Raw genomic sequence first — 7,854 nt, 5'->3', positions numbered from 1 at the left:
ACACCTGCAAATGTCTTCAAGTTGGGGATTAAATTTCAATATATAGGGGCTGGATGGTGTCTCATTCAGTAGAGCACACATGCACACATTACCATGCACCAGGACCTGGGTCCAAGCTCCCAGTCCCCACCTGTGTGTGAAACAGTACTGCAGGTCTCTCATAAGTGGTGAAACAGTACTGCAGGTCTCTCCTTCTCTCTATCTCTCTGTCTGTCTCTCCCTCTCTCTCCCTCCATCTCTCCTTCCCTATCTATCCATTCCCTCTCAATTTCTTTCTGTCTCCACCAAAAAATAAATAAATATTTTAAAAAATTATTAAATTTCTCAACATATGTTTTTTTTTGGGGGGGAACCTAGGTTTTATTGCACTGAGGTAGAAGGATGATGAAATACAGAGAAAGGAATGTCTCCCATGTAGTCTAGTCTTTGCTAAAATTATTTTGAGACCAAAGTATTGCTCTTTAGTAGAGTCTCATGACTACTCTTAAAAATGGTGACCCATTTTCTCAGTTCTAATACATTGGTATGCACTATCACATCCACCTTCGTGGAGAGCACACAAGCATCTCATTTATGTATTTTTTTTTTAATTTAAGAAAGGATGAACAAAACCATAGGGTAGGAGGGGTACAACTCCACACAATTCCCACCACTCAAAGTAAAAACCCTGTGGTGAGGGGTAGACATGCAGCTTCCTGGGCCAGTGGGGGGTGGGAGTAGGTGGGAGGGATGAGTCACAGTCTTTTGGTGGTGGGAATGGTGTTTATGTACACTCCTAGCAAAATGTAGACGTATAAATCACTAGTTAATTAATTTGAGAGGGGTAAAATTAATTGTATGTCTCAAAGTTTTTCAAAACACAAACTGAATCTTTTTAATATATAGGCTGTGTATTTGATATGCGGACTCTCTCAAAAGCCTAGACCAAGTAGATCAGAAGCATCCAATAGCACAGCTATATACAAGCTACTGGGTACTGTACAGCAAACCCTAACAAAAGGACTTTTCAAAGTTAACCCAATTACCAACTAATGTGATGATAACATTAATTATCGATTATCTTTTTGAACCCTAAGACAGCAGGAACCTCACATCTCCACTATAGAGCCCCTACTTCCCCCAGTCATGGAACCCTTGGATAGGGCCCACTTTCCCGTATTTATGTATTTTTTTCTATACATTTTTTTTTGCCTCCAGGCTTATTGCTGGGGCTTGGTGTCTGTACTAAAAATCCACTGCTTCTGGAGGCCATATTGTTGTTGTTGTTGTTGTTATTGTTGCTGCTCCTGTTGTTGGATATTCAGAAATGTTATGCAAGTACAAACTATTGTATTCCCCTCCATTTTTGTTGCCCTTGTTGTTGTTATTGTTGTTATTGCTGTTGTTGAATAGGACAGAGAGCAATTGAGAGAGGAGGGGAAGAAGAGGGGGAGAGAAAGATAAGACACCTGCAGACCTGCTTTATCGCTGGGGACTCGAAATGGGATCCTCACACAGGTCCATGCGCTTTGCACTGTGTGTGCTTAACCTGGTGTGCTACCGTCTGTCCCCCTACCCCCTCCACATTTTTTTATTGCATGCCTGCTCTCTGCTAGAGATTGAGGTAATACTGGGATACACAGATCTTCCCAAAGGAACTGACAGTGTGGTGACACACACAAAAGCCAACCAACAAGTGAACCAAGGGCAATTTGACATTGGTATCATTTGATGATTGTTAGTACAGAGCAACACTGTGTAACCTGGTCCTCAGAGCCTAGTGGGGCCCAAGTAGACTAAACTGAATGAGCATTGAAAGAGGAACAGAAGTTAGCTAGCTGAAGGAGGAGAGGAAGGGAGTCCCACCTAGGTTGAGGAACTTGAGCAAAGAGGCATAGAATAAGACCTGGAACACATCTCAAAGATCATCATTTCTTTGCCAAGGATCCTTCTGGTAAAAGCTGAGTGCCTCTGACTGTATGTCTATCTTACAAGTAAAGGCTCATGCCTTGTGACGTTTGTTTAGCAAAGCCTTTTCCCTTGTATCAAAAGTTTGATTTTTCTTATCTTTATTTATATATATATTTAATATTTATTTATTCATTCCCTTTTGTTGCCCTTGTTTTATTGTTGTAGTTATTATTGTTGTTGGATAGGACAGAGAGAAATGGAGAGAGGAGGGGAAGACAGAGAGTGGGAGAGAAAGACAGATACCTGCAGACCTGCTTGACCGCCTGTGAAGTGACTCCCCTGCAGGTGGAGGGCCGGGGGCTCAAACCGGGATCCTTACACAGGTCCTTGTGCTTGGCACCACCTGTGCTTAACCTGCTGCACTACTACCCAACCCCCTATTTTTCTTATTTTTCCAATGAATTTCTGTTCTCCTGGCTGCTGTCCTGGCAGGTAATAAAAATGGAGCAATTTTAATAGACTTTGGTGAGATTTCATCCTTAAGTTCATCAAAATCAGGACTCAGGGTTTATATACAGTAGTGCTCCTCTTTATCATTCTCTTTTCTGAAGGTTGGAGTTGAGTAGAGCTAGGTTCAGATCCTAGTTCTCTCATTTCCAGCTGCCTGGTGCTGGACCCTTTATTTTATCCCTCTGAGTTTCAATTTTCTTATCTACTTTATATTCCTTTTTTTAAAAAAAAATCTTATTTATATATTTATTTATTATTGGATAGAGACAGAGAAAAATTGAGAGGGGATGGAAGGTAGAGAGGGAAGGAGACACCTGCAGCTCTGCTTCACCACTCGTGAGGCTTTTCCCCTGAAGGTGGGGACCAGAGGCTTGAATGTAGATCCTTCTGTACTGTAATGTGTGCTCTTAACCAGGTGCACCATCTCCTTCTCCCTCAGTTTTCTTACCTGTAAAGTGAGAATAGAATAATCTCCACCTTATAGGGTGCTGATGATAGGAGGTAATAGCCTGGTGTAGCAAAAGAAAAATAATCATTCAACAAATGATTGTCTTTTAAAAATTATTATTATCTTTATTTATTAGATAGAGACAGTCAGAAATCAAGAGGAAAGGGGTGGGAGACAGGGAAAGAGACAGAGGGATACCTGCAGCCCTGCTTTACCACTCACAAAGCTTTTCCCCTGCAGGTGGGGACTGGGGGCTCGAACCTAGGTCCTTGTACATTGTAACATGTGCACTCACCCAGATGCACTACCACTCAGCCCCTATGATTATTTTTAAAAAATTATTTACTTCTTAAAATATTTTGAATTGACCTTGACCCTGTCTTTTTTTTTTTAATTTGCTTTTTTTCCCCTTTTGTTGCCCTTGTTGTTTTATTATTGTTGTAGTTATATTGATGTTGTAGTTGTTGGATAGGACAGAGAGAAATGGAGAGAGGAGGGGAAGACAGAGAGGGAGAGAGAAAGATAGACACCTGCAGACCTGCTTCAGCGCCTGTGAAGCGACCTCCCCTGCAGGTGGGGAACTGGGCCTGGTGCTTTGCGCCACAAGCACTTAACCCATGGCGGTGCTACCAACTGACCCCCGTCTTTTTTTTTTTTAAATCCTTGCTGGGACTTCATTGCTCTGGGCCAACTTTTTCAACTAGAGAGAGAGATGGGGTGGGGTGGGACAACACAGCACCAATGCTTCTTCTTAGTGCTCTCGTTCTCCCAAGTTGGTGTACCTTGGCCTTGAACCTGGGCTGTGTAAATGGCAAAGCAGGAATCTTGAGAGGTGAATAATTTCCCTCAATCCATTGACTTTGTATTACTACGTTAATTTTTTTTTTTTTAATATGGAACGCTTCACGAATTTGCGTGTCATCCTTGCGCAGGGGCCATGCTAATCTTCTCTGTATTGTTCCAATTTTAGTATATGTGCTGCTGAAGCGAGCACTACATTGATTTTTTTTTAAATCTACTCACTGGATAAGGAAATAGTGGTTATAGCATTTTATGTTCTATGTTAAAAAAATGGTTGAGAACTGAGTAAATGTGAAAGAAGATGAAGAACCTTTCCCCTGCCAACCCCAGAGAGGTTGGGCTCACTCTTTATCATCAAAATAAGACAATACTTAATGCTTTTCAGCCACAAAGTTGCAGATGCTACCATGATGCCAACCTGACTTGCCTGGGCAGGCAGCCTCACCAATGTGTCCTGGCACCCCACCTCCCCAGAGCCCTTCCTCACTTGGGAAAGAGAGAGACAGCCTGGGGGTATGGATTGACCTGCCAACGCCCATGTCCAGTGGAGAATCAATTACAGAAGCCAGACCCCACCTTCTTCACCCCATAAAAATCTTTGGTGCATACTCCCAGAGGGATAAAGAATAGGGAAGAATAAGGAGGGGAGGGGATGTGAAACTCTGGTGGTAGGAATTGTATAGACTTGTACTCCTCTTATCTCACAATCTTGTTGATCATTATTAAATTACTAATAAAATTTAAAAAATAAGACAATAGGGGCCAGGTGGTGGCACACCTGGTTGAACCCACATAATACCATGTGCAAGGAGCCAGGTTCAAGCCCCTGGTCCCCACTTGCAGAGGGAAAGCTTCATGAATGGTGAAGCAGGGCTACAGGTGTCTCCCTGTCTTTCTCCCCCCCCCTTCTCCTTTCCTTTCAGTTTCTCTCTGTCTCTATGCAATAATAAATAAATAATTAATTAAAAAATAAACTTGTTTAAAAAAATAAGACAATAAAGAGGGGTGGCAAAATAGTTCACTAAGTTAGTGTGCCTGCTTTGCCAGTGCTTGAGATGAGGTTCCAGTTAGAATCTCAGTGTATTGTAGGAAGCATCAGTATTGCAATGTCTTTCTCCCATCTCTATGTCTCTGTTCCTCTCTCTATCTGAAAAAGCTGACTCAGAGTAGTGAAAACCCCAGTTATGACCAAAAATTAAATAGTTACAATGAAGTTTCTGGGTCTCAGTATCCCTCTATGTAAAAGGGTTAAATTTGATGTTTTTTTTTTAGCTTCTTTTAAAAATTTTTTTTATTTAAGAAAGGATTAATTAATAAAACCATAGGGTAGGAGGGGTACAAGTCCACACAATTCCCACCACCCAATCTCCATATCCCACCCCCTCCCCTGATAGCTTTCCCATTCTCTATCCCTCTGGGAGCATGGACCCAGGGTCATTGTGGGTTGTAGAAGGTAGAAGGTCTGGCTTCTGTAATTGCTTCCCTGCTGAACATGGGCGTTGACTGGTTGGTCCATACTCCCAGTCTGCCTCTCTCTTTCCCTAGTAGGGTGTGTCTCTGGGGAAGCTGAGCTCCAGGACACATTGGTGGGGTTTTCAGTCCAGGGAAGCCTGGCCGGCATCCTGATGACATCTGGAACCTGGTGACTGAAAAGAGAGTTAACATACAAAGCCGAACAAATTGTTGAGCAATCATGGACCCAAAGCTTGGAATAGTGGAGAGGAAGTGTTAGGGAGGTACTCACTGCAAACTCTAGTGTACTTCTGGCTTTCAGGTATATATTTTGCAGTAGTTTACGGATACGTGTGAACGTATGCTCTCTCTCACAGAAACTGGTGTATATCTAGGTTTTGGGACTTTGTTAGAAAGTGAACCACCTGAGATGGAATTAGAGTATACTATGAAAGGAAAGGTCTCACCCGAGTAATGAAGCTGAAGGGTTGTCGTTCCACACGTGAAGTCTTTGGACACAGTCTGAAGTGAAGCATGTTGAGGTGGCAATCGTTGCATTGGTTAGGTTGTGATCGGCGGATGCAATATTATTTGGTATGGATTGGGAGAGGCATACGGGAAAGTGGGCCCTATCCAAGGGTTCCAGGACTGGGGGAAGTAGAGGCTCTATAGTGGAGATGTGAGGTTCCTGCTGTCTTAGGGTTCAAAAAGACAATCGATAATTAGTGTTATCATCACATTAGTTGGTAATTGGGTTAACTTTGAAAAGTCCTTTTGTTAGGGTTTGCTGTACAGTACCCAGTGGCTTGTATATAGCTGTGCTATTGGATGCTTCTGATCTACTTGGTCTAGGCTTTTGAGAGAGTCCGCATATCAAATACACAGCCTATATATTAAAAAGATTCAGTTTGTGTTTTGAAAAACTTTGAGACATACAATTAATTTTACCCCTCTCAAATTAATTAACTAGTGATTTATATGTCTACATTTTGCTAGGAGTGTACATAAACACCATTCCCACCACCAAAAGACTGTGACTCATCCTTCCCACCCACTCCCACCCCCCACTGGCCCAGGAAGCTGCATGTCTACCCCTCACCACAGGGTTTTTACTTTGGTGACCTACTTACAATTTGGTCAAGTCCTGCTTTTAGTTTCCCTTTCAGATCTTCTTACTCAATATCTGTTGATGAGAGGATATGAACAAAACATTCACTACAGAGGAGATCCAAAAGGCTAACAAACACATGAAAAACTGCTCTAGTCACTGATTGTCAGAGAAATGCAAATTAAGACAACACTAAGATACCACCTCACTCCTGTAAGAATGGCATACATCAAAAACGACAGCAGCAACAAATGCTGGAGAGGTTGTGGGGACAGAGGAACCCTTTTACATTGCTGGTGGGAATGTAAATTGGTCCAGCCTCTGTGGGGAGCAGTCTGGAAAACTCTCAGAAGGCTAGACATGGACCTTCCATATGATCCAGTAATTCCTCTCCTGGGGTTATACCCCAAGGACTCCATAACACCCAACCAAAAAGAGGTGTGTACTCCTATGTTCATAGCAGCACAATTCATAATAGCTAAAACCTGGAAGCAACCCAGGTGCCCAACAACAGATGAGTGGCTGAGAAAGCTGTGGTATATATACACAATGGAATACTATGCAGCTATCAAGAACAATGAACCCACCTTCTCTGACCCACCTTGGACAGAGCTAGAAGGAATTATGTTAAGTGAGCTAAGTCAGAAAGATAAAGATGACTATGGGATGATCCCACTCATCAACAGAAATTTGATGTTTTAAAGTATCTATCACTTCATTTGGAGGGATAGTTATGGATTTATAGTGTGGTTGTTGAAACATGGGTGGAATCTCTAATCTCATTGCCCTAGGTATCTACAAAAACACGTTCACCCTCAACTTAGGTCTCTTTTCACCATCATGCGCCATGACTGCAATGCCCTCATCTCCCCTCCCTTATTCTCCTTTTCCAGAGTCCTTTGCTTGGTTCAATACTACACTCAGTTCAAGTTTCACTTTGAAGGGGCTGGGCTGTGGCACATAGCCCTAGTGCACATAGTACTTTGTGTTTTCCCTTTCTGTTCTTGTTTCATAAGTTCTGCCACTTAGTGAGATCATCTGGTATTTGCCTTTCTCTTTTTGGCTTGTCTCACCATGATTTCTTGACATTCCATTCAAGATGTGATGAATGAGATGATGCCATTATTTTAAACAGGTGTTTTTGTTTCCTTTGGGTAAATCCCTAAGAGAGAAACTGCTGGGCCATAGAATAGGTCCATTTCTAGTGTTCTGAGAAATCTCCAGACTGTTTTTCATAGGGTTGGACCAATTTAGGATTGATTCCTACCAGCAGTGTAGGAGGGTTCCTTTTCCACCATTACCCACATCCTCTCCAACATCTTTCTCATATGTCTGTGGCCTTCTGAGTCTCTCCTTTGGGAAAAATCCTGTTCATGTCCTCACCCCATTTTTTTTGGTGGGCTTTTTGTTTTCTTATTGTTGAATTTAGTGATCTCTTTATATATATTGATTATTAGCGCTTAATACATTTTGTATAAATGTATTTTCTATATATGTTCTATATAGGCACACCCCATTCTCTAGGTGTCTTTTCTGTTTTGGTGATGGTTTCCTTTTCAGTGCAGAAGCTTTTCAGCTTGATGCAGCCTCAGTGGTTTCTTTTCCTTTCTAATCTTTTCTTTTCTCTTCTTTCTTTCTTTTTTTT

At 42.0% G+C, this 7,854-nt stretch overlaps 1 non-coding gene across 1 annotated transcript; it reads right to left on the bottom strand.

The window, feature by feature from the left end:
• Nucleotides 1–3,735: 3,735 nt before the first annotated feature.
• LOC132539588 (U6 spliceosomal RNA) lies at nt 3,736–3,842 on the bottom strand. The gene has a single exon (XR_009550929.1). It is a non-coding gene; the product is annotated as a U6 spliceosomal RNA (small nuclear RNA).
• Nucleotides 3,843–7,854: the final 4,012 nt, after the last annotated feature.

Source organism: Erinaceus europaeus, chromosome 7, assembly GCF_950295315.1.
Source record: "Erinaceus europaeus chromosome 7, mEriEur2.1, whole genome shotgun sequence".
NCBI lineage: Eukaryota > Metazoa > Chordata > Mammalia > Eulipotyphla > Erinaceidae > Erinaceus > Erinaceus europaeus.
The sequence above is the reverse complement of the archived record's forward strand: the minus strand, read 5'-3'. Positions and strand labels throughout refer to the sequence as shown.